The sequence below is a fragment of the Schistocerca americana genome, chromosome X (genome assembly GCF_021461395.2).
Source record: "Schistocerca americana isolate TAMUIC-IGC-003095 chromosome X, iqSchAmer2.1, whole genome shotgun sequence".
NCBI classification, from domain to species: Eukaryota; Metazoa; Arthropoda; class Insecta; order Orthoptera; family Acrididae; genus Schistocerca; species Schistocerca americana.
Window position 1 is genome coordinate 69733561 of NC_060130.1, and position 27649 is coordinate 69761209.

A 27649-nucleotide genomic window follows, 5' to 3' on the forward strand; every position below is an offset into this window, starting at 1 on the left:
AAAGTCACATTTTCAATCTTATTCTGGCCAGTTCACCTGAAGCGATACGCCATTATCAGTCAACCTAACGTATATCAGAGTACTCCTGCCGGGAGCTTCTCGAGTTTGCCGATGTATTTCGCCTGTTGACGAGGCATTTGGATACTTTAAGAGAGTCATAGTTACTCGTTGCTGTTGCTCTCCATTTTACAACAGGCACATCTACAAGCTTACTCTGGCCAGTTTTCTTGAAGCGATACGCTAATATCTGTTGACATAAAGACTTTCACAGTACTCCTGCCGGTAGCTTTTCGACTTTGCCGATGTATTTCGCATATTGACGAGGCATTTGGCTACCTTAAGAGAGTTATAGTTACTCCTGCCAGTGTCTCTCCGTTAAACCACATTTACATTTACAATTTTCCTCCGCCCCTTACACCAGACGCGATACGATATTATTTATCGACATTATGACTTTCACAGTACTCCTGCTAGGGGGTCCTCCAGTTTACCAAAGTATTTCGCCTGTTGAAGAGGCATTTGGCTACCATCAGAGAGTCATAGTTACTCCTGTCAGTTGCTCCCCGTTTTACCAAAGTCACATTTTAATCTTATTCTGGCCAGTTCACCTGAATCGATACGCCATTATCAGTCAACCTAAAGTATATCACAGTACTCCTGCCGGAAGCCTCTCGAGTTTGCCGATGTATTTCGCCTGTTGACGAGGAATTTGGATACCTTAAGAGAGTCATAGTTACTCCTTGCTGTTGCTCCCCATTTTACGACAGGCACATCTACAAGCTTGCTCTGGCCAGTTCTCCTGAAGCGATACGCTAATATCTGTTGACACAGTACTCCTGCCGGGAGCTTCTCGACTATACCGCTGTATTTCGCCTATTGACGAGGCATTTGGCTACCTTAAGAGAGTCATAGTTACTCCTGCCAGTGTCTCTCCGTTAAACCACAGTCACATCTACAATATTCCTCCGCCCCTTTCACCACACGCGATACGCCATTGTTTGTCGACATTATGACTTTCACAGTACTCCTGCTAGGGGCTCCTCCAGTTTACCAATGTATTTCGCCTGTTGACGAGGCATTTGGCTACCTTAAGAGAGTCATAGTTACTCCTGTCAGTTGCTCCCCGTTTTACCACAGTCACATTTTCAATCTTTTTCTGGCCAGTTCACCTGAAGCGATACGCCATTGTCAGTCAACCTAAAGAATTTCACAGTACTCCTGCCGGGAGCTTCTCGAGTTTGCCGATGTATTTCGCCTGTTGACGAGGCATTTGGATACCTTAAGAGAGTCATAGTTACTCTTTGCTGTTGCTCCCCATTTTACAACAGGCACATCTACAAGCTTACTCTGGCCAGGTTACCTGAAGCGATACGCCATTATAAGTCAACCTAAAGAATTTCACAGTACTCCTGCCGGGAGCTTCTCGAGTTTGCCGATGTATTTCGCCTGTTGACGAGGCATTTGGATGCCCTAAGAGAGTCATAGTTACCCCTTGCTGTTGCTCCCCATGTTACAACAGGCACATCTACAAGCTTACTCTGGCCAATTCTCCTGAAGCTATTCGCTAATATCTGTTGACATAAAGAATTTCACAGTTCTCCTGCAGGGAGCTTCTCGACTTTGCCGACGTATTTCGCATATTGACGAGGCATCTGACTACCTTAAGAGAGTTATAGTTGCTCCTGCCAGTGTCTCTCCGTTAAACCACATTCACATTTACAATTTTCCTCTGCCCCTTTCACCAGACGCGATACGATATTATTCTTCGACATTATGACTTTCACAGTACTCCTGCTAGGGGCTCCTCCAGTTTACCAATGTATTTCGTCTGTTGACGCGGCATTTGGCTACCTTAAGAGAGTCATAGTCACTCCTGTCAGTTGCTCCCCGTTTTACCAAAGTCACATTTTCAATCTTATTCTGGCCAGTTCACCTGAAGCGATACGCCATTATCAGTCAACCTAACGTATATCACAGTACTCCTGCCGGGAGCTTCTCGAGATTGCCGATGTATTTCGCCTGTTGACGAGGCATTTGGATACTTTAAGAGAGTCATAGTTACTCCTTGCTGTTGCTCTCCATTTTACAACAGGCACATCTACAAGCTTACTCTGGCCAGTTTTCTTGAAGCGATACGCTAATATCTGTTGACATAAAGACTTTCACAGTACTCCTGCCGGTAGCTTTTCGACTTTGCCGATGTATTTCGCATATTGACGAGGCATTTGGCTACCTTAAGAGAGTTATAGTTACTCCTGCCAGTGTCTCTCCGTTAAACCACATTTACATTTACAATTTTCCTCCGCCCCTTACACCAGACGCGATACGATATTATTTATCGACATTATGACTTTCACAGTACTCATGCTAGGGGCTCCTCCAGTTTACCAAAGTATTTCGCCTGTTGAAGAGGCATTTGGCTACCGTCAGAGAGTCATAGTTACTCCTGTCAGTTGCTCCCCGTTTTACCAAAGTCACATTTTAATCTTATTCTGGCCAGTTCACCTGAATCGATACGCAATTATCAGTCAACCTAAAGTATATCACAGTACTCCTGCCGGGAGCCTCTCGTGTTTGCCGATGTATTTCGCCTGTTGACGAGGAATTTGGATACCTTAAGAGAGTCATAGTTACTCCTTGCTGTTGCTCCCCATTTTACAACAGGCACATCTACAAGCTTGCTCTGGCCAGTTCTCCTGAAGCGATACGCTAATATCTGTTGACATAAAGACTTTCACAGTACTCCTGCCGGGAGCTTCTCGACTTTACCGCTGTATTTCGCCTATTGACGAGGCATTTGGCTACCTTAAGTGAGTCATAGTTACTCCTGCCAGTGTCTCTCCGTTAAACCACAGTCACATCTACAATATTTCTCCGCCCCTTTCACCACACGCGATACGCCATTGTTTGTCGACATTATGACTTTCACAGTACTCCTGCTAGGGGCTCCTCCAGTTTACCAATGTATTTCGCCTGTTGACGAGGCATTTGGCTACCTTAAGAGAGTCATAGTTACTCCTGTCAGTTGCTCCCCGTTTTACCACAGTCACATTTTCAATCTTTTTCTGGCCAGTTCACCTGAAGCGATACGCCATTGTCAGACAACCTAAAGATTTTCACAGTACTCCTGCCGGGAGCTTCTCGAGTTTGCCGATGTATTTCGCCTGTTGACGAGGCATTTGGATGCCTTAAGAGAGTCATAGTTACCCCTTGCTGTTGCTCCCCATTTTACAACAGGCACATCTACAAGCTTACTCTGGCCAATCCTCCTGAAGCTATTCGCTAATATCTGTTGACATAAAGACTTTCACAGTTCTCCTGCCGGGAGCTTCGCGACTTTGCCGACGTATTTCGCATATTGACGAGGCATCTGACTACCTTAAGAGAGTTATAGTTACTCCTGCCAGTGTCTCTCCGTTAAACCACATTCACATTTACAATTTTCCTCTGCCCCTTTCACCAGACGCGATACGATATTATTCTTCGACATTATGACTTTCACAGTACTCCTGCTAGGGGCTCCTCCAGTTTACCAATGTATTTCGTCTGTTGACGCGGCATTTGGCTACCTTAAGAGAGTCATAGTCACTCCTGTCAGTTGCTCCCCGTTTTACCAAAGTCACATTTTTAATCTTATTCTGGCCAGTTCACCTGAAGCGATACGCCATTATCAGTCAACCTAACGTATATCAGAGTACTCCTGCCGGGAGCTTCTCGAGTTTGCCGATGTATTTCGCCTGTTGACGAGGCATTTGGATACTTTAAGAGAGTCATAGTTACTCGTTGCTGTTGCTCTCCATTTTACAACAGGCACATCTACAAGCTTACTCTGGCCAGTTTTCTTGAAGCGATACGCTAATATCTGTCGACATAAAGACTTTCACAGTACTCCTGCCGGTAGCTTTTCGACTTTGCCGATGTATTTCGCATATTGACGAGGCATTTGGCTACCTTAAGAGAGTTACAGTTACTCCTGCCAGTGTCTCTCCGTTAAACCACATTTACATTTACAATTTTCCTCCGCCCCTTACACCAGACGCGATACGATATTATTTATCGACATTATGACTTTCACAGTACTCCTGCTAGGGGCTCCTCCAGTTTACCAAAGTATTTCGCCTGTTGAAGAGGCATTTGGCTACCATCAGAGAGTCATAGTTACTCCTGTCAGTTGCTCCCCGTTTTACCAAAGTCACATTCTCAATCTTATTCTGGCCAGTTCACCTGAAGCGATACGCCATTATCAGTCAACCTAAAGAATATCACAGTACTCCTGCCGGGAGCTTCTCTAGTTTGCCGATGTATTTCGCCTGTTGACGAGGCATTTGGATACCTTAAGAGAGTCATAGTTACCCCTTGCTGTTGCTCCCCATTTTACAACAGGCACATCTACAAGCTTACTCTGGCCATTTCTCCTGAAGCGATACACTAATATCTGTTGACATAAAGACTTTCACAGTTCTCCTGCCGGGAGCTTCTCGACTTTGCCGACGTATTTCGCATATTGACGAGGCATCTGACTACCTTAAGAGAGTTATAGTTACTCCTGCCAGTGTCTCTCCGATAAACCACATTCACATTTACAATTTTCCTCTGCCCCTTTCACCAGACGCCATAAGATATTATTCTTCGACATTATGACTTTCACAGTACTCCTGCTAGGGGCTCCTCCAGTTTACCAATGTATTGCGCCTGTTGACGAGGCATTTGGCTACCTTAAGAGAGTCATAGTTACTCCTGTCAGTTGCTCCCCGTTTTACCAAAGTCACATTTTAATCTTATTCTGGCCAGTTCACCTAAATCGATACGCCATTATCAGTCAACCTAAAGTATATCACAGTACTCCTGCCGGGAGCTTCTCGAGTTTGCCCATGTATTTCGCCTGTTGACGAGGAATTTGGATACCTTAAGAGAGTCATAGTTACTCCTTGCTGTTGCTCCCCGTTTTACAACAGGCACATCTACAAGCTTGCTCTGGCCAGTTCTCCTGAAGCGATACGCTAATATCTGTTGACATAAAGACTTTCACAGTTCTCCTGCCGGGAGCTATTCGACTTTGCCGATGTATTTCGCCTATTGACGAGGCGTTTGGCTACCTTAAGAGAGTCATAGGTACTCCTGTCAGTGTCTCTCCGTTAAACCACAGTCACATCTACCATTTTCCTCTGCCCCTTTCACCAGACGCGATTCGCCATTATTTGTCGACATTATGACTTTCACAGTACTCCTGCTAGGGGCTCCTCCAGTTTACCAATGTATTTCGCCTGTTGACGGGGCATTTGGCTACCTTAAGAGAGTCATAGTTACTCCTGTCAGTTGCTCCCCGTTTTACCAAAGTCACATTTTAATCTTATTCTGGCCAGTTCACCTGAATCGATACGCCATTGTCAGTCAACCTAAAGTATATCACAGTACTCCTGCCAGGAGCCTCTCGAGTTTGCCGATGTATTTCGCCTGTTGACGAGGAATTTGGATACCTTAAGAGAGTCATAGTTACTCCTTGCTGTTGCTCCCCATTTTACAACAGGCACATCTACAAGCTTGCTCTGGCCAGTTCTCCTGAAGCGATACGCTAATATCTGTTGACATAAAGACTTTCACAGTACTCCTGCCGGGAGCTTCTCGACTTTACCGCTGTATTTCGGCTATTGACGAGGCATTTGGCTACCTTAAGAGAGTCATAGTTACTATTGCCAGTGTCTCTCCGTTAAACCACAGTCACATCTACAATATTCCTCCGCCCCTTTCACCACACGCGATACGCCATTGTTTGTCGACATTATGACTTTCACAGTACTCCTGCTAGGGGCTCCTCCAGTTTACCAATGTATTTCTCCTGTTGACGAGGCATTTGGCTACCTTAAGAGAGTCATAGTTACTCCTGTCAGTTGCTCCCCGTTTTACCACAGTCACATTTTCAATCTTTTTCTGGCCAGTTCACCTGAAGCGATACGCCATTGTCAGTCAACCTAAAGAATTTCACAGTACTCCTGCCGGGAGCTTCTCGAGTTTGCCGATGTATTTCGCCTGTTGACGAGGCATTTGGCTACCTTAAGAGAGTCATAGTTACTCCTGTCAGTTGCTCCCCGTTTTACCACAGGCACATTTTCAATCTTATTCTGGCCAGGTCACCAGGAGCGATACGCCATTATAAGTCAACCTAAAGAATTTCACAGTACTCCTGCCGGGAGCTTCTCGAGTTTGCCGATGTATTTCGCCTGTTGACGAGGCATTTGGATGCCTTAAGAGAGTCATAGTTACCCCTTGCTGTTGCTCCCCATTTTACAACAGGCACATCTACAAGCTTACTCTGGCCAATTCTCCTGAAGCTATTCGCTAATATCTGTTGACATAAAGACTTTCACAGTTCTCCTGCCGGGAGCTTCTCGACTTTGCCGACGTATTTCGCATATTGACAAGGCATCTGACTACCTTAAGAGAGTTATAGTTACTCCTGCCAGTGTCTCTCCGTTAAACCACATTCACATTTACAATTTTCCTCTGCCCCTTTCACCAGACGCGATACGATATTATTCTTCGACATTATGACTTTCACAGTACTCCTGCTAGGGGCTCCTCCAGTTTACCAATGTATTTCGTCTGTTGACGCGGCATTTGGCTACCTTAAGAGAGTCATAGTCACTCCTGTCAGTTGCTCCCCGTTTTACCAAAGTCACATTTTCAATCTTATTCTGGCCAGTTCACCTGAAGCGATACGCCATTATCAGTCAACCTAACGTATATCAGAGTACTCCTGCCGGGAGCTTCTCGAGTTTGCCGATGTATTTCGCCTGTTGACGAGGCATTTGGATACTTTAAGAGAGTCATAGTTACTCGTTGCTGTTGCTCTCCATTTTACAACAGGCACATCTACAAGCTTACTCTGGTCAGTTTTCTTGAAGCGATACGCTAATATCTGTTGACATAAAGACTTTCACAGTACTCCTGCCGGTAGCTTTTCGACTTTGCCGATGTATTTCGCATATTGACGAGGCATTTGGCTACCTTAAGAGAGTTATAGTTACTCCTGCCAGTGTCTCTCCGTTAAACCACATTTACATTTACAATTTTCCTCCGCCCCTTACACCAGACGCGATGCGATATTATTTATCGACATTATGACTTTCACAGTACTCCTGCTAGGGGCTCCTCCAGTTTACCAAAGTATTTCGCCTGTTGAAGAGGCATTTGGCTACCATCAGAGAGTCATAGTTACTCCTGTCAGTTGCTCCCCGTTTTACCAAAGTCACATACTCAATCTTATTCTGGCCAGTTCACCTGAAGCGATACGCCATTATCAGTCAACCTAAAGAATATCACAGTACTCCTGCCGGGAGCTTCTCTAGTTTGCCGATGTATTTCGCCTGTTGACGAGGCATTTGGATACCTTAAGAGAATCATAGTTACCCCTTGCTGTTGCTCCCCATTTTACAACAGGCACATCTACAAGCTTACTCTGGCCATTTCTCCTGAAGCGATACACTAATAACTGTTGACATAAAGACTTTCACAGTACTCCTGCCGGGTGCTTTTCGACTTTGCCGATGTATTTCGCCTATTGGTGAGGCGTTTGGCTACCTTAAGAGAGTCATAGTTACTCCTTGCTGTTGCTTCCCATTTTACAACAGTCACATCTCCAAGCTTACTCTGGCCAGTTCTCCTGAAGCGATACGCTAATGTCTGTTGACATAAAGACTTTCACAGTTCTCCTGCCGGGAGCTTCTCGACTTTGCCGACGTATTTCGCATATTGACGAGGCATCTGACTACCTTAAGAGAGTTATAGTTACTCCTGCCAGTGTCTCTCCGTTAAACCACATTCACATTTACAATTTTCCTCTGCCCCTTTCACCAGACGCCATAAGATATTATTCTTCGACATTATGACCTTCACAGTACTCCTGCTAGGGGCTCCTCCAGTTTACCAATGTATTGCGCCTGTTGACGAGGCATTTGGCTACCTTAAGAGAGTCATAGTTACTCCTGTCAGTTGCTCCCCGTTTTACCAAAGTCACAATTTAATCTTATTCTGGCCAGTTCACCTAAATCGATACGCCATTATCAGTCAACCTAAAGTATATCACAGTACTCCTGCCGGGAGCTTCTCGAGTTTGCCGATGTATTTCGCCTGTTGACGAGGAATTTGGATACCTTAAGAGAGTCATAGTTACTCCTTGCTGTTGCTCCCCGTTTTACAACAGGCACATCTACAAGCTTGCTCTGGCCAGTTCTCCTGAAGCGATACGCTAATATCTGTTGACATAAAGACTTTCACAGTACTCCTGCCGGGAGCTATTCGACTTTGCCGATGTATTTCGCCTATTGACGAGGCGTTTGGCTACCTTAAGAGAGCCATAGGTACTCCTGTCAGTGTCTCTCCGTTAAACCACAGTCACATCTACCATTTTCCTCTGCCCCTTTCACCAGACGCGATTCGCCATTATTTGTCGACATTATGACTTTCACAGTACTCCTGCTAGGGGCTCCTCCAGTTTACCAATGTATTTCGCCTGTTGACGGGGCATTTGGCTACCTTAAGAGAGTCATAGTTACTCCTGTCAGTTGCTCCCCGTTTTACCAAAGACACATTTTAATCTTATTCTGGCCAGTTCACCTGAATCGATTCGCCATTGTCAGTCAACCTAAAGTATATCACAGTACTCCTGCCAGGAGCCTCACGAGTTTGCCGATGTATTTAGCCTGTTGACGAGGAATTTGGATACCTTAAGAGAGTCATAGTTACTCCTTGCTGTTGCTCCCCATTTTACAACAGCCACATCTACAAGCTTACTCTGGCCAGTTCTCCTGAAGCGATACGCTAATATCTGTTGACATAAAGACTTTCACAGTACTCCTGCCGGGAGCTTCTCGACTTTACCGCTGTATTTCGGCTATTGACGAGGCATTTGGCTACCTTAAGAGAGTCATAGTTACTCCTGCCAGTGTCTCTCCGTTAAACCACAGTCACATCTACAATATTCCTCCGCCCCTTTCACCACACGCGATACGCCATTGTTTGTCGACATTATGACTTTCACAGTACTCCTGCTAGGGGCTCCTCCAGTTTACCAATGTACTTCTCCTGTTGACGAGGCATTTGGCTACCTTAAGAGAGTCATAGTTACTCCTGTCAGTTGCTCCCCGTTTTACCACAGTCACATTTTCAATCTTATTCTGGCCAGGTCACCTGAAGCGATACGCCATTATAAGTCAACCTAAAGAATTTCACAGTACTCCTGCCGGGAGCTTCTCGAGTTTGCCGATGTATTTCGCCTGTTGACGAGGCATTTGGATGCCTTAAGAGAGTCATAGTTACCCCTTGCTGTTGCTCCCCATTTTACAACAGGCACATCTACAAGCTTACTCTGGCCAATTCTCCTGAAGCTATTCGCTAATATCTGTTGACATAAAGACTTTCACAGTTCTCCTGCCGGGAGCTTCTCGACTTTGCCGACGTATTTCGCATATTGACGAGGCATCTGACTACCTTAAGAGAGTTATAGTTACTCCTGCCAGTGTCTCTCCGTGAAACCACATTCACATTTACAATTTTCCTCTGCCCCTTTCACCAGACGCGATACTATATTATTCTTCGACATTATGATTTTCACAGTACTCCTGCTAGGGGCTCCTCCAGTTTACCAATGTATTTCGTCTGTTGACGCGGCATTTGGCTACCTTAAGAGAGTCATAGTTACTCCTGCCAGTGTCTCTCCGTTAAACCACAGTCACATCTACAATATTCCTCCGCCCCTTTCACCACACGCGATACGCCATTGTTTGTCGACATTATGACTTTCACAGTACTCCTGCTAGGGGCTCCTCCAGTTTACCAATGTACTTCTCCTGTTGACGAGGCATTTGGCTACCTTAAGAGAGTCATAGTTACTCCTGTCAGTTGCTCCCCGTTTTACCACAGTCACATTTTCAATCTTATTCTGGCCAGGTCACCTGAAGCGATACGCCATTATAAGTCAACCTAAAGAATTTCACAGTACTCCTGCCGGGAGCTTCTCGAGTTTGCCGATGTATTTCGCCTGTTGACGAGGCATTTGGATGCCTTAAGAGAGTCATAGTTACCCCTTGCTGTTGCTCCCCATTTTACAACAGGCACATCTACAAGCTTACTCTGGCCAATTCTCCTGAAGCTATTCGCTAATATCTGTTGACATAAAGACTTTCACAGTACTCCTGCCGGGAGCTTTTCGACTTTGCCGATGTATTTCGCCTATTGACGAGGCGTTTTGCTACCTTAAGAGAGTCATAGTTACTCCTTGCTGTTGCTTCCCATTTTACAACAGTCACATCTCCAAGCTTACTCTGGCCAGTTCTCCTGAAGCGATACGCTAATATCTGTTGACATAAAGACTTTCACAGTACTCCTGCCGGGAGCGTTTCGACTTTGCCGATGTATTTCGCCTATTGACGAGGCGTTTGGCTACCTTAAGAGAGTCATAGGTACTCCTGCCAGTGTCTCTCCGTTAAACCACAGTCACATCTACCATTTTCCTCTGCCCCTTTCACCAGACGCGATTCGCCATTATTTGTCGACATTATGACTTTCACAGTACTCCTGCTAGGGGCTCCTCCAGTTTACCAATGTATTTCGCCTGTTGACGCGGCATTTGGCTACCTTAAGAGAGTCATAGTTACTCCTGTCAGTTGCTCCCCGTTTTACCAAAGTCACATTTTAATCTTATTCTGGCCAGTTCACCTGAATCGATACGCCATTATCAGTCAACCTAAAGTATATCACAGTACTCCTCCCGGGAGCTTCTCGAGTTTGCCGATGTATTTCACCTGTTGACGAGGCATTTGGATACCTTAAGAGAGTCATAGTTACTCCTTGCTGTTGCTCCCCATTTTACAACAGTCACATCTACAAGCTTACTCTGACCAGTTCTCCTGAAGCGATACGCTAATGTCTGTTGACATAAAGACTTTCACATTTCTCCTGCCGGGAGCTTCTCGACTTTGCCGACGTATTTCGCTTATTGACGAGGCATCTGACTATCTTAAGAGAGTTATAGTTACTCCTGCCAGTGTCTCTCCGTTAAACCACATTCACATTTACAATTTTCCTCTGCCCCTTTCACCAGACGCGATACGATATTATTCTTCGACATTATGACTTTCACAGTACTCCTGCTAGAGGCTCCTCCAGTTTACCAATGTATTTCGCCTGTTGACGAGGCATTTGGCTACCTTAAGAGAGTCTTAGTTACTCCTGTCAGTTGCTCCCCGTTTTACGAAAGTCACATTTTAATCTTATTCTGGCCAGTTCACCTGAATCGATACGCCATTGTCAGTCAACCTAAAGTATATCACAGTACTCCTGGCAGGAGCCTCTCGAGTTTGCCGATGTATTTCGCCTGTTGACGAGGAATTTGGATACCTTAAGAGTGTCATAGTTACTCCTTGCTGTTGCTCCCCACTTTACAACAGGCACATCTACAAGCTTGCTCTGGCCAGTTCTCCTGAAGCGATACGCTAATATCTGTTGACATAAAGACTTTCACAGTACTCCTGCCGGGAGCTTCTCGACTTTACCGCTGTATTTCGGCTATTGACGAGGCATTTGGCTACCTTAAGAGGGTCATAGTTACTCCTGCCAGTGTCTCTCTGTTAAACCACAGTCACATCTACAATATTCCTCCGCCCCTTTCGCCACACGCGATACGCCATTGTTTGTCGACATTATGACTTTCACAGTACTCCTGCTAGGGGCTCCTCCAGTTTACCAATGTAGTTCTCCTGTTGACGAGGCATTTGGCTACCTTAAGAGAGTCATAGTTACTCCTGTCAGTTGCTCCCCGTTTTACCACAATCACATTTTCAATCTTATTCTGGCCAGGTCACCTGAAGCGATACGACATTATAAGTCAACCTAAAGAATTTCACAGTACTCCTGCCGGGAGCTTCTCGAGTTTGCCGATGTATTTCGCCTGTTGACGAGGCATTTGGATGCCTTAAGAGAGTCATAGTTACCCCTTGCTGTTGCTCCCCATTTTACAACAGGCACATCTACAAGCTTACTCTGGCCAATTCTCCTGAAGCTATTCGCTAATATCTGTTGACATAAAGACTTTCACAGTTCTCCTGCCGGGAGCTTCTCGACTTTGCCGACGTATTTCGCATATTGACGAGGCATCTGACTACCTTAAGAGAGTTATAGTTACTCCTGCCAGTGTCTCTCCGTTAAACCACATTCACATTTACAATTTTCCTCTGCCCCTTTCACCAGACGCGATACGATATTACTCTTCGACATTGTGACTTTCACAGTACTCCTGCTAGGGGCTCCTCCAGTTTACCAATGTATTTCGTCTGTTGACGCGGCATTTGGCTACCTTAAGAGAGTCATAGTTACTCCTGTCAGTTGCTCCCCGTTTTACCAAAGTCACATTTTAATCTTATTCTGGCCAGTTCACCTAAATCGATACGCCATTATCAGTCAACCTAAAGTATATCACAGTACTCCTGCCGGGAGCTTCACGAGTTTGCCGATGTATTTCGCCTGTTGACGAGGAATTTGGATACCTTAAGAGAGTCATAGTTACTCCTTGCTGTTGCTCCCCGTTTTACAACAGGCACATCTACAAGCTTGCTCTGGCCAGTTCTCCTGAAGCGATACGCTAATATCTGTTGACATAAAGACTTTCACAGTACTCCTGCCGGGAGCTTTTCGACTTTGCCGATGTATTTCGCCTATTGACGAGGCGTTTGGCTACCTTAAGAGAGTCATAGTTACTCCTTGCTGTTGCTTCCCATTTTACAACAGTCACATCTCCAAGCTTACTCTGGCCAGTTCTCCTGAAGCGATACGCTAATATCTGTTGACATAAAGACTTTCACAGTACTCCTGCCGGGAGCGTTTCGACTTTGCCGATGTATTTCGCCTATTGACGAGGCGTTTGGCTACCTTAAGAGAGTCATAGGTACTCCTGCCAGTGTCTCTCCGTTAAACCACAGTCACATCTACCATTTTCCTCCGCCCCTTTCACCAGACGCGATTCGCCATTATTTGTCGACATTATGACTTTCACAGTACTCCTGCTAGGGGCTCCTCCAGTTTACCAATGTATTTCGCCTGTTGACGGGGCATTTGGCTACCTTAAGAGAGTCATAGTTACTCCTGTCAGTTGCTCCCCGTTTTACCAAAGTCACATTTTAATCTTATTCTGGCCAGTTCACCTGAATCGATACGCCATTATCAGTCAACCTAAAGTATATCACAGTACTCCTCCCGGGAGCTTCTCGAGTTTGCCGATGTATTTCACCTGTTGACGAGGCATTTGGATACCTTAAGAGAGTCATAGTTACTCCTTGCTGTTGCTCCCCATTTTACAACAGTCACATCTACAAGCTTACTGTGACCAGTTCTCCTGAAGCGATACGCTAATGTCTGTTGACATAAAGACTTTCACATTTCTCCTGCCGGGAGCTTCTCGACTTTGCCGACGTATTTCGCTTATTGACGAGGCATCTGACTATCTTAAGAGAGATATAGTTACTCCTGCCAGTGTCTCTCCGTTAAACCACATTCACATTTACAATTTTCCTCTGCCCCTTTCACCAGACGCGATACGATATTATTCTTCGACATTATGACTTTCACAGTACTCCTGCTAGAGGCTCCTCCAGTTTACCAATGTATTCGCCTGTTGACGAGGCATTTGGCTACCTTAAGAGAGTCTTAGTTACTCCTGTCAGTTGCTCCCCGTTTTACCAAAGTCACATTTTAATCTTATTCTGGCCAGTTCACCTGAATCGATACGCCATTGTCAGTCAACCTAAAGTATATCACAGTACTCCTGCCAGGAGCCTCTCGAGTTTGCCGATGTATTTCGCCTGTTGACGAGGAATTTGGATACCTTAAGAGAGTCATAGTTACTCCTTGCTGTTGCTCCCCATTTTACAACAGGCACATCTACAAGCTTGCTCTGGCCAGTTCTCCTGAAGCGATACGCTAATATCTGTTGACATAAAGACTTTCACAGTACTCCTGCCGGGAGCTTCTCGACTTTACCGCTGTATTTCGGCTATTGACGAGGCATTTGGCTACCTTAAGAGGGTCATAGTTACTCCTGCCAGTGTCTCTCTGTTAAACCACAGTCACATCTACAATATTCCTCCGCCCCTTTCACCACACGCGATACGCCATTGTTTGTCGACATTATGACTTTCACAGTACTCCTGCTAGGGGCTCCTCCAGTTTACCAATGTAGTTCTCCTGTTGACGAGGCATTTGGCTACCTTAAGAGAGTCATAGTTACTCCTGTCAGTTGCTCCCCGTTTTACCACAATCACATTTTCAATCTTATTCTGGCCAGGTCACCTGAAGCGATACGCCATTATAAGTCAACCTAAAGAATTTCACAGTACTCCTGCCGGGAGCTTCTCGAGTTTGCCGATGTATTTCGCCTGTTGACGAGGCATTTGGATGCCTTAAGAGAGTCATAGTTACCCCTTGCTGTTGCTCCCCATTTTACAACAGGCACATCTACAAGCTTACTGTGGCCAATTCTCCTGAAGCTATTCGCTAATATCTGTTGACATAAAGACTTTCACAGTTCTCCTGCCGGGAGCTTCTCGTCTTTGCCGACGTATTTCGCATATTGACGAGGCATCTGACTACCTTAAGAGAGTTATAGTTACTCCTGCCAGTGTCTCTCCGTTAAACCACATTCACATTTACAATTTTCCTCTGCCCCTTTCACCAGACGCGATACGATATTATTCTTCGACATTATGACTTTCACAGTACTCCTGCTAGGGGCTCCTCCAGTTTACCAATGTATTTCGTCTGTTGACGCGGCATTTGGCTACCTTAAGAGAGTCATAGTTACTCCTGTCAGTTGCTCCCCGTTTTACCAAAGTCACATTTTAATCTTATTCTGGCCAGTTCACCTAAATCGATACGCCATTATCAGTCAACCTAAAGTATATCACAGTACTCCTGCCGGGAGCTTCACGAGTTTGCCGATGTATTTCGCCTGTTGACGAGGAATTTGGGTACCTTAAGAGAGTCATAGTTACTCCTTGCTGTTGCTCCCCGTTTTACAACAGGCACATCTACAAGCTTGCTCTGGCCAGTTCTCCTGAAATGATACGCTAATATCTGTTGACATAAAGACTTTCACAGTACTCCTGCCGGGAGCTTTTCGACTTTGCCGATGTATTTCGCCTATTGACGAGGCGTTTGGCTACCTTAAGAGAGTCATAGGTACTCCTGCCAGTGTCTCTCCGTTAAACCACAGTCACATCTACCATTTTCCTCTGCCCCTTTCACCAGACGCGATTCGCCATTATTTGTCGACATTATGACTTTCACAGTACTCCTGCTAGGGGCTCCTCCAGTTTACCAATGTATTTCGCCTGTTGACGGGGCTTTTGGCTACCTTAAGAGAGTCATAGTTACTCCTGTCAGTTGCTCCCCGTTTTACCAAAGTCACATTTTAATCTTATTCTGGCCAGTTCACCTGAATCGATACGCCATTATCAGTCAACCTAAAGTATATCGCAGTACTCCTGCCGGGAGCTTCTCGAGTTTGCCGATGTATTTCACCTGTTGACGAGGCATTTGGATACCTTAAGAGAGTCATAGTTACTCCTTGCTGTTGCTCCCCATTTTACAACAGTCACATTTCCAAGCTTACTCTGGCCAGTTCTCCTGAAGCGATACGCTAATGTCTGTTGACATAAAGACTTTCACAGTTCTCCTGCCGGGAGCTTCTCGACTTTGCCGACGTATTTCGCATATTGACGAGGCATCTGACTACTTTAAGAGAGTTATAGTTACTCCTGCCAGTGTCTCTCCGTTAAACCACATTCACATTTACAATTTTCCTCTGCCCCTTTCACCAGACGCCATAAGATATTATTCTTCGACATTATGACTTTCACAGTACTCCTGCTAGGGGCTCCTCCAGTTTACCAATGTATTGCGCCTGTTGACGAGGCATTTGGCTACCTTAACAGAGTCATAGTTACTCCTGTCAGTTGCTCCCCGTTTTACCAAAGTCACATTTTAATCTTATTCTGGCCAGTTCACCTAAATCGATACGCCATTATCAGTCAACCTAAAGTATATCACAGTACTCCTGCCGGGAGCTTCTCGAGTTTGCCGATGTATTTCGCCTGTTGACGAGGAATTTGGATACCTTAAGAGAGTCATAGTTTTTCCTTGCTGTTGCTCCCCGTTTTACAACAGGCACATCTACAAGCTTGCTCTGGCCAGTTCTCCTGAAGCGATACGCTAATATCTGTTGACATAAAGACTTTCACAGTACTCCTGCCGGGAGCTTCTCGACTTTACCGCTGTATTTCGCCTATTGCCGAGGCATTTGACTACCATAAGAGAGTCATAGTTACTCCTGCCAGTGTCTCTCCGTTAAACCACATTTACATTTACAATTTTCCTCTGCCCCTTACACCAGACGCGATACGATATTATTTATCGACATTATGACTTTCACAGTACTCCTGCCGGGAGCTTTTCGACTTTGCCGATGTATTTCGCCTATTGACGAGGCGTTTGGCTACCTTAAGAGAGTCATAGTTACTCCTGCCTGTGTCTCTCCGTTAAACCACAGTCACATCTACCATTTTCCTCTGCCCCTTTCACCAGACGCGATACGCCATAATTTGTCGACATTATGACTTTCACAGTACTCCTGATAGGGTCTCCTCCAGTTTACCAATGTATTTCGCCTGTTAACGGGGCATTTGGCTACCTTAAGAGAGTCATAGTTACTCCTGTCAGTTGCTCCCCGTTTTACCAAAGTCACATTTTAATCTTATTCTGGCCAGTTCACCTGAATCGATACGCCATTATCAGTCAACCTAAAGTATATCACAGTACTCCTGCCGGGAGCTTCTCGAGTTTGCCGATGTATTTCACCTGTTGACGAGGCATTTGGATACCTTAAGAGAGTCATAGTTACTCCTTGCTGTTGCTCCCCATTTTACAACAGCCACATCTACAAGCTTACTCTGGCCAGTTCTCCTGAAGCGATACGCTAATGTCTGTTGACATAAAGACTTTCACAGTACTCCTGCCGGGAGCTTCTCGACTTTACAGATGTGTTTCGCCTATTGACGAGGCATTTGGCTACCTTAAGAGAGTCATACATACTCCTGCCAGTGTCTCTCCCTTAAACCACAGTCACATCTACAATATACCTCCGCCCCCTTCACCAGACGCGATACGCCATTATTTGTCGACATTATGACTTTCACAGTACTCCTGCTAGAGGCTCCTCCAGTTTACCAATGTATTTCGCCTGTTGACGAGGCATTTGGCTACCTTAAGAGAGTCTTAGTTACTCCTGTCAGTTGCTCCCCGTTTTACCAAAGTCACATTTTAATCTTATTCTGACCAGTTCACCTGAATCGATACGCCATAATCAGTCAACCTAAAGTATTTCACAGTACTCCTGCCGGGAGCCTCTCGAGTTTGCCGATGTATTTCGCCTGTTGACGAGGAATTTGGATACCTTAAGAGAGTCATAGTTACTCCTTGCTGTTGCTCCCCATTTTACAACAGGCACATCTACAAGCTTGCTCTGGCCAGTTCTCCTGAAGCGATACGCTAATATCTGTTGACATAAAGACTTTCACAGTACTCCTGCCGGGAGCTTCTCGACTTTGCCGATGTATTTCGCCTATTGACGAGGCGTTTGGCTACCTTAAGAGAGTCATAGGTACTCCTGCCAGTGTCTCTCCGTTAAACCACAGTCACATCTACCATTTTCCTCTGCCCCTTTCACCAGACGCGATACGCCATTGTTTGTCGACATTATGACTTTCACAGTACTCCTGCTAGGGGCTCCTCCAGTTTACCAATGTATTTCGCCTGTTGACGAGGCATTTGGCTACCTTAAGAGAGTCATAGTTACTCCTGTCAGTTGCTCCCCGTTTTACCACAGTCACATTTTCAATCTTATTCTGGCCAGTTCACCTGAAGCGATACGCCATTATAAGTCAACCTAAAGAATTTCACAGTACTCCTGCCGGGAGCTTCTCGAGTTTGCCGATGTATTTCGCCTGTTGACGAGGCATTTGGATGCCTTGAGAGAGTCATAGTTACCCCTTGCTGTTGCTCCCCATTTTACAACCGGCACATCTACAAGCTTACTCTGGCCAATTCTCCTGAAGCTATTCGCTAATATCTGTTGACATAAAGACTTTCACAGTTCTCCTGCCGGGAGCTTCTCGACTTTGCCGACGTATTTCGCATATTGACGAGGCATCTGACTACCTTAAGAGAGTTATAGTAACTCCTGCCAGTGTCTCTCCATTAAACCACATTCACATTTACAATTTTCCTCTGCCCCTTTAACCAGACGCGATACGATATTATTCTTCGACATTATGACTTTCACAGTACTCCTGCTAGGGGCTCCTCCAGTTTACCAATGTATTTCGCCTGTTGACTTGGCATTTGGCTACCTTAAGAGAGTCATAGTTACTCCTGTCAGTTGCTCCCCGTTTTACCAAAGTCACATTTTCAATCTTTTTCTGGCCAGTTCACCTGAAGCGATACGCCATTATCAGTCAACCTAAAGTATATCACAGTACTCCTGCCGGGAGCTTCTCGAGTTTGCGATGTTTTTCGGCTGTTGACGAGGCATTTGGATACCTTAAGAGAGTCATAGTTACTCCTTGCTGTTGCTCCCCATTTTACAACAGGCACATCTACAAGCTTACTCTGGCCAGTTCTCCTGAAGCGATACGCAAATTTCTATTGACATAAAGACTTTCACAGTACTCCTGCCGGGAGCTTCTCGACTTTACCGATGTATTTCGCCTATTGACGAGGCATTTGGCTACCTTAAGAGAGTCATAGTTACTCCTGCCAGTGTCTCTCCGTTAAACCACAGTCACATCTAAAATATTCCTCCGCCCCTTTCACCGGACGCGATACGCCATTATTTGTCGACATTATGACTTTCACAGTACTCCCGCTAGGGGCTCCTCCAGTTTACCAATGCATTTCGCCTGTTGACGAGGCATTTGACTACCTTAAGAGAGTCATAGTTACTCCAGTCAGTTGCTCCCCGTTTTTCCACAGTCACATTTTCAATCTTATTCTGGCCAGTTCACCTGAAGCGATACGCCATTATAAGTCAACCTAAAGAATTTCACAGTACTCCTGCCGGGAGCTTCTCGAGTTTGCCGATGTATTTCGCCTGTTGACGAGGCATTTGGATGCCTTAAGAGAGTCATAGTTACTCCTTGCTGTTGCTCCCCATTTTATAACAGGCACATCTACAAGCTTACTCTGGCCAGTTCTCCTGAAGCGATACGCTAATATCTGTTGACATAAAGACTTTCACAATTCTCCTGCCGGGAGCTTCTCGACTTTGCCGACGTATTTCGCATATTGACGAGGCATCTTGCTACCTTAAGAGAGTTATAGTTACTCCTGCCAGTGTCTCACCGTTAAGCCACATTCACATTTACAATTTTCCTCTGCCCGTTTCACCAGACGCGATACGATATTATTTATCGACATTATGACTTTCACAGTACACCTGCTAGGGGCTCCTCCAGTTTACCAAAGTGTTTCGCCTGTTGAAGAGGCATATGGCTACCTTAAGAGAGTCACAGTTACTCCTGTCAGTTGCTCCCCGTTTTACCAAAGTCACATTCTCAATCTTATTCTGGCCAGTTCACCTGAAGCGATACGCCATTATCAGTCAACCTAAAGAATATCACAGTACTCCTGCCGGGAGCTTCTCGACTTTGCCGATGTATTTCGCCTATTGACGAGGCGTTTGGCTACCTTAAGAGAGTCATAGGTACTCCTGCCAGTGTCTCTCCGTTAAACCACAGTCACATCTACCATTTTCCTCTGCCCCTTTCACCAGACGCAATACGCCATTGTTTGTCGACATTATGACTTTCACATTACTCCTGCTAGTTGCTCATCCAGTTTACCAATGTATTTCGCCTGTTGACGAGGCATTTGGCTACCTTAAGAGAGTCATAGTTACTCCTGTCAGTTGCTCCCCGTTTTACCACAGTCACATTTTCAATCTTATTCTGGCCAGTTCACCTGAAGCGATACGCCATTATAAGTCAACCTAAAGAATTTCACAGTACTCCTGCCGGGAGCTTCTCGAGTTTGCCGATGTATTTCGCCTGTTGACGAGGCATTTGGATGCCTTGAGAGAGTCATAGTTACCCCTTGCTGTTGCTCCCCATTTTACAACAGGCACATCTACAAGCTTACTCTGGCCAATTCTCCTGAAGCTATTCGCTAATATCTGTTGACATAAAGACTTTCACAGTTCTCCTGCCGGGAGCTTCTCGACTTTGCCGACGTATTTCGCATATTGACGAGGCATCTGACTACCTTAAGAGAGTTATAGTTACTCCTGCCAGTGTCTCTCCGTTAAACCACATTCACATTTACAATTTTCCTCTGCCCCTTTAACCAGACGCGATACGATATTATTCTTCGACATTATGACTTTCACAGTACTCCTGCTAGGGGCTCCTCCAGTTTACCAATGTATTTCGCCTGTTGACGCGGCATTTGGCTACCTTAAGAGAGTCATAGTTACTCCTGTCAGTTGCTCCCCGTTTTTCCACAGTCACATTTTCAATCTTATTCTGGCCAGTTCACCTGAAGCGATACGCCATTATAAGTCAACCTAAAGAATTTCACAGTACTCCTGCCGGGAGCTTCTCGAGTTTGCCGATGTATTTCGCCTGTTGACGAGGCATTTGGATGCCTTAAGAGAGTCATAGTTACTCCTTGCTGTTGCTCCCCATTTTATAACAGGCACATCTACAAGCTTACTCTGGCCAGTTCTCCTGAAGCGATACGCTAATATCTGTTGACATAAAGACTTTCACAATTCTCCTGCCGGGAGCTTCTCGACTTTGCCGACGTATTTCGCATATTGACGAGGCATCTTGCTACCTTAAGAGAGTTATAGTTACTCCTGCCAGTGTCTCACCGTTAAGCCACATTCACATTTACAATTTTCCTCTGCCCCTTTCACCAGACGCGATACGATATTATTTATTGACATTATGACTTTCACAGTACACCTGCTAGGGGCTCCTCCAGTTTACCAAAGTGTTTCGCCTGTTGAAGAGGCATATGGCTACCTTAAGAGAGTCACAGTTACTCCTGTCAGTTGCTCCCCGTTTTACCAAAGTCACATTTTCAATCTTATTCTGGCCAGTTCACCTGAAGCGATACGCCATTATCAGTCAACCTAAAGAATATCACAGTACTCCTGCCGAAAGCTTCTCGAGTTTGCGATGTATTTCTCCTGTTGGCGAGGCATTTGGATACCTTAAGAGAGTCATAGTTACCCCTTGCTGTTGCTCCCCATTTTACAACAGGCACATCTACAAGCTTACTCTGGCCAATTCTCCTGAAGCGATACACTAATATCTGTTGACATAAAGACTTTCACAGTACTCCTGCCTGGAGCTTTTCGACTTTGCCGATGTATATCGCCTATTGACGAGGCGTTTGGCTATCTTAAGAGGGTCATAGTTACTCCTGCCAGTGTCTCTCCGTTAAACCACAGTCACATCTACAATTTTCCTCTGCCCCTTTCACCAGACGCGATACGATATTATTCTTCGACATTATGACTTTCACAGTACTCCTGCTAGGGGCTCCTCCAGTTTACCAATGTATTTCGCCTGTTGACGCGGCATTTGGCTACCTTAAGAGAGTCATAGTTACTCCTGCCAGTGTCTCTCCGTTAAACCACAGTCACATCTAAAATATTCCTCCGCCCCTTTCACCGGACGCGATACGCCATTATTTGTCGACATTATGACTTTCACAGTACTCCTGCTAGGGGCTCCTCCAGTTTACCAAAGTGTTTCGCTTGTTGAAGAGGCATATGGCTACCTTAAGAGAGTCACAGTTACTCCTGTCAGTTGCTCCCCGTTTTACCAAAGTCACATTCTTAATCTTATTCTGGCCAGTTCACCTGAAGCGATACGCCATTATCAGTCAACCTAAAGAATATCACAGTATTCCTGCCGGGAGCTTCTCGAGTTTGCGATGTATTTCGGCTGTTGACGAGGCATTTGGATACCTTAAGAGAGTCATAGTTACTCCTTGCTGTTGCTCCCCATTTTACAACAGGCACATCTACAAGCTTACTCTGGCCAGTTCTCCTGAAGCGATACGCTAATATCTGTTGACATAAAGACTTTCACAGTACTCCTGCCTGGAGCTTTTCGACTTTGCCGATGTATTTCGCCTATTGACGAGGCGTTTGGCTATCTTAAGAGGGTCATAGTTACTCCTGCCAGTGTCTCTCCGTTAAACCACAGTCACATCTACCATTTTCCTCTGCCCCTTTCACCAGACGCGATACGCCATTAGTTGTCGCCATTATGACTTTCACAGTACTCCTGCTAGGGGCTCCTCCAGTTCACCAATGTATTTCGCCTGTTGACGAGGCATTTGGCTACCTTAAGAGAGTCATAGTTACTCCTGTCAGTTGCTCCCCGTTTTACCAAAGTCACATTTTAATCTTATTCTGGCCTGTTCACCTGAATCGATACACCATTATCAGTCAACCTAAAGTATATCACACTACTCCTGCCGGGAGCTTCTCGAGTTTGCCGACGTATTTCGCCGGTTGACGACGCATTTGGATACCTTAAGAGAGTCATAGTTACTCCTTGCTGTTGCTCCCCATTTTACAACAGGCACATCTACAAGCTTACTCTGGCCAGTTCTCCTGAAGCGATACACTAATATCTGTTGACATAAAGACTTTGACAGTACTCCTGCCGGGAGCTTTTCGACTTTGCCGATGTATTTCGCCTATTGACGAGGCGTTTGGCTACCTTAAGAGAGTCATAGTTACTCCTGCCAGTGTCTCTCCGTTAAACCATAGTCACATCTACCATTTTCCTCTCCCCCTTTGACCAGACGCGATACGCCATTGTTTGTCGACATTATGACTTTCACAGTACTCCTGCTAGGGGCTCCTCCAGTTTACCAATGTATTTCGCCTGTTGACGAGGCATTTGGCTACCTTAAGAGAGTCATAGTTACTCCTGCCAGTGTCTCTCCGTTAAACCACAGTCACATCTAAAATATTCCTCCGCCCCTTTCACCGGACGCGATACGCCATTATTTGTCGACATTATGACTTTCACAGTACTCCTGCTAGGGGCTCCTCCAGTTTACCAATGTATTTCGCCTGTTGACGAGGCATTTGACTACCTTAAGAGAGTCATAGTTACTCCAGTCAGTTGCTCCCCGTTTTTCCACAGTCACATTTTCAATCTTATTCTGGCCAGTTCACCTGAAGCGATACGCCATTATAAGTCAACCTAAAGAATTTCACAGTACTCCTGCCGGGAGCTTCTCGAGTTTGCCGACGTATTTCGCCTGTTGACGAGGCATTTGGATGCCTTAAGAGAGTCATAGTTACTCCTTGCTGTTGCTCCCCATTTTATAACAGGCACATCTACAAGCTTACTCTGGCCAGTTCTCCTGAAGCGATACGCTAATATCTGTTGACATAAAGACTTTCACAATTCTCCTGCCGGGAGCTTCTCGACTTTGCCGACGTATTTCGCATATTGACGAGGCATCTTGCTACCTTAAGAGAGTTATAGTTACTCCTGCCAGTGTCTCACCGTTAAGCCACATTCACATTTACAATTTTCCTCTGCCCCTTTCACCAGACGCGATACGATATTATTTGTCGACATTATGACTTTCACAGTACACCTGCTAGGGGCTCCTCCAGTTTACCAAAGTGTTTCGCCTGTTGAAGAGGCATATGGCTACCTTAAGAGAGTCACAGTTACTCCTGTCAGTTGCTCCCCGTTTTACCAAAGTCACATTTTAATCTTATTCTGGCCAGTTCACCTGAAGCGATACGCCATTATCAGTCAACCTAAAGAATATCACAGTACTCCTGCCGGGAGCTTCTCGAGTTTGCGATGTATTTCTCCTGTTGGCGAGGCATTTGGATACCTTAAGAGAGTCATAGTTACCCCTTGCTGTTGCTCCCCATTTTACAACAGGCACATCTACAAGCTTACTCTGGCCAATTCTCCTGAAGCGATACACTAATATCTGTTGACATAAAGACTTTCACAGTACTCCTGCCTGGAGCTTTTCGACTTTGCCGATGTATATCGCCTATTGACGAGGCGTTTGGCTATCTTAAGAGGGTCATAGTTACTCCTGCCAGTGTCTCTCCGTTAAACCACAGTCACATCTACAATTTTCCTCTGCCCCTTTCACCAGACGCGATACGATATTATTCTTCGACATTATGACTTTCACAGTACTCCTGCTAGGGGCTCCTCCAGTTTACCAATGTATTTCGCCTGTTGACGAGGCATTTGACTACCTTAAGAGAGTCATAGTTACTCCTGTCAGTTGCTCCCCGTTTTACCAATGTCACATTTTAATCTTATTCTGGCCAGTTCACCTGAATCGATACGCCATTATCAGTCAACGTAAAGTATATCACAGTACTCCTGCCGGGAGCTTCTCGAGTTTGCCGATGTATTTCGCCTGTTGACGTGGCATTTGGATACCTTAAGCGAGTTATAGTTACTCCTTGCTGTTGCTCCCCATTTTACAACAGGCACATCTACAAGCTTACTCTGGCCAGTTCTCCTGAGGCGACACGCTAATATCTGTTGACATAAAGACTTTCGCAGTACTCCTGCCGGGAGCTTCTCGACTTTACCGATGTATTTCGCCTATTGACGAGGCATTTGGCTACCTTAAGAGAGTCATAGTTACTCCTGCCAGTGTCTCTCCGTTAAACCACAGTCACATCTACAATATTTCTCTGCCCCTTTCACCAGACGCGATACGCCATTATTTGTCGACATTATGACTTTCACAGTACTCCTGCTAGGGGCTCCACCAGTTTACAAATGTATTTCGCCTGTTGACGAGGCATTTGGCTACCTTAAGAGAGTCATATTTACTCCTTGCTGTTGCTCCCCATTTTATAACAGGCACATCTACAAGCTTACTCTGGCCAGTTCTCCTGAACCGATACGCTAATATCTGTTGACATAAAGACTTTCACAGTTCTCCTGCCGGGAGCTTCTCGACTTTGCCGACGTATTTCGCATATTGACGAGGCATCTGGCTACCTTAAGAGAGTTATAGTTACTCCTGCCAGTGTCTCTCCGTTAAGCCACATTCACATTTACAATTTTCCTCTGCCCCTTTCACCAGACGCGATACGATATTATTTATCGACATTATGACTTTCACAGTACTCCTGCAAGGGGCTCTTCCAGATTACCAATGTATTTCGCCTGTTGACGGGGCATTTGGCTACCTTAAGAGAGTCATAGTTACTCCTGTCAGTTGATCCCCGTTTTACCAAAGTCACATTTTAATCTTATTCTGGCCAGTTCACCTGAATCGATACGCCATTATCAGTCAACCTAAAGTATATCACAGTACACCTGCTGGGAGCTTCTCGAGTTTGCCGATGTATTTCGCCTGTTGACGAGGCATTTGGATACCTTAAGAGAGTCATAGTTACTCCTTGCTGTTGCTCCCCATTTTACAACAGGCACATCTACAAGCTTACTCTGGCCAGTTCTCCTGAAGCGATACGCAAATATCTGTTGACATAAAGACTTTCACAGTACTCCTGCCGGGAGCTTCTCGACTTTACCGATTTATTTCGCCTATTGACGAGGCATTTGGCTACCTTAAGAGAGTCATAGTTACTCCTGCCAGTGTCTCTCCGTTAAGCCACATTCACATTTACAATTTTCCTCCGCCCCTTTCACCAGACGCGATACGCCATTATTTGTCGACATTATGACTTTCACAGTACTCCTGCTAGGGGCTCCTCCCGTTTACCAATATATTTCGCCTGTTGACGAGGCATTTGGCTACCTTAAGAGAGTCATAGTTACTCCTGTCAGTTGCTCCCCGTTTTTCCACAGTCACATTTTCAATGTTATTCTGGCCAGTTCACCTGAAGCGATACGCCATTATAAGTCAACCTAAAGAATTTCACAGTACTCCTGCCGGGAGCTTCTCGAGTTTGCCGATGTATTTCGCCTGTTGACGAGGCATTTGGATGCCTTAAGAGAGTCATAGTTACTCCTTGCTGTTGCTCCCCATTTTATAACAGGCACATCTACAAGCTTACTCTGGCCAGTTCTCCTGAAGCGATACGCTAATATCTGTTGACATAAAGACTTTCACAATTCTCCTGCCGGGAGCTTCTCGACTTTGCCGACGTATTTCGCATATTGACGAGGCATCTTGCTACCTTAAGAGAGTTATAGTTACTCCTGCCAGTGTCTCACCGTTAAGCCACATTCACATTTACAATTTTCCTCTGCCCCTTTCACCAGACGCGATACGATATTATTTATCGACATTATGACTTTCACAGTACACCTGCTAGGGGCTCCTCCAGTTTACCAAAGTGTTTCGCCTGTTGAAGAGGCATATGGCTACCTTAAGGGAGTCACAGTTACTCCTGTCAGTTGCTCCCCGTTTTACCAAAGTCACATTTTCAATCTTATTCTGGCCAGTTCACCTGAAGCGATACGCCATTATCAGTCAACCTAAAGAATATCACAGTACTCCTGCCGGGAGCTTCTCGAGTTTGCGATGTATTTCTCCTGTTGGCGAGGCATTTGGATACCTTAAGAGAGTCATAGTTACCCCTTGCTGTTGCTCCCCATTTTACAACAGGCACATCTACAAGCTTACTCTGGCCAATTCTCCTGAAGCGATACACTAATATCTGTTGACATAAAGACTTTCACAGTACTCCTGCCTGGAGCTTTTCGACTTTGCCGATGTATATCGCCTATTGACGAGGCGTTTGGCTATCTTAAGAGGGTCATAGTTACTCCTGCCAGTGTCTCTCCGTTAAACCACAGTCACATCTACAATTTTCCTCTGCCCCTTTCACCAGACGCGATACGATATTATTCTTCGACATTATGACTTTCACAGTACTCCTGCTAGGGGCTCCTCCAGTTTACCAAAGTGTTTCGCCTGTTGAAGAGGCATATGGCTACCTTAAGAGAGTCACAGTTACTCCTGTCAGTTGCTCCCCGTTTTACCAAAGTCACATTCTTAATCTTATTCTGGCCAGTTCACCTGAAGCGATACGCCATTATCAGTCAACCTAAAGAATATCACAGTATTCCTGCCGGGAGCTTCTCGAGTTTGCGATGTATTTCGGCTGTTAACGAGGCATTTGGATACCTTAAGAGAGTCATAGTTACTCCTTGCTGTTGCTCCCCATTTTACAACAGGCACATCTACAAGCTTACTCTGGCCAGTTCTCCTGAAGCGATACGCAAATATCTGTTGACATAAAGACTTTCACAGTACTCCTGCCGGGAGCTTCTCCACTTTACCGATGTATTTCGCCTATTGACGAGGCATTTGGCTACCTTAAGAGAGTCATAGTTACTCCTGCCAGTGTCTCTCCGTTAAACCACAGTCACATCTAAAATATTCCTCCGCCCCTTTCACCGGACGCGATACGCCCTTATTTGTCGACATTATGACTTTCACAGTACTCCTGCTAGGGGCTCCTCCAGTTTACCAATGTATTTCGCCTGTTGACGAGGCATTTGACTACCTTAAGAGAGTCATAGTCACTCCAGTCAGTTGCTCCCCG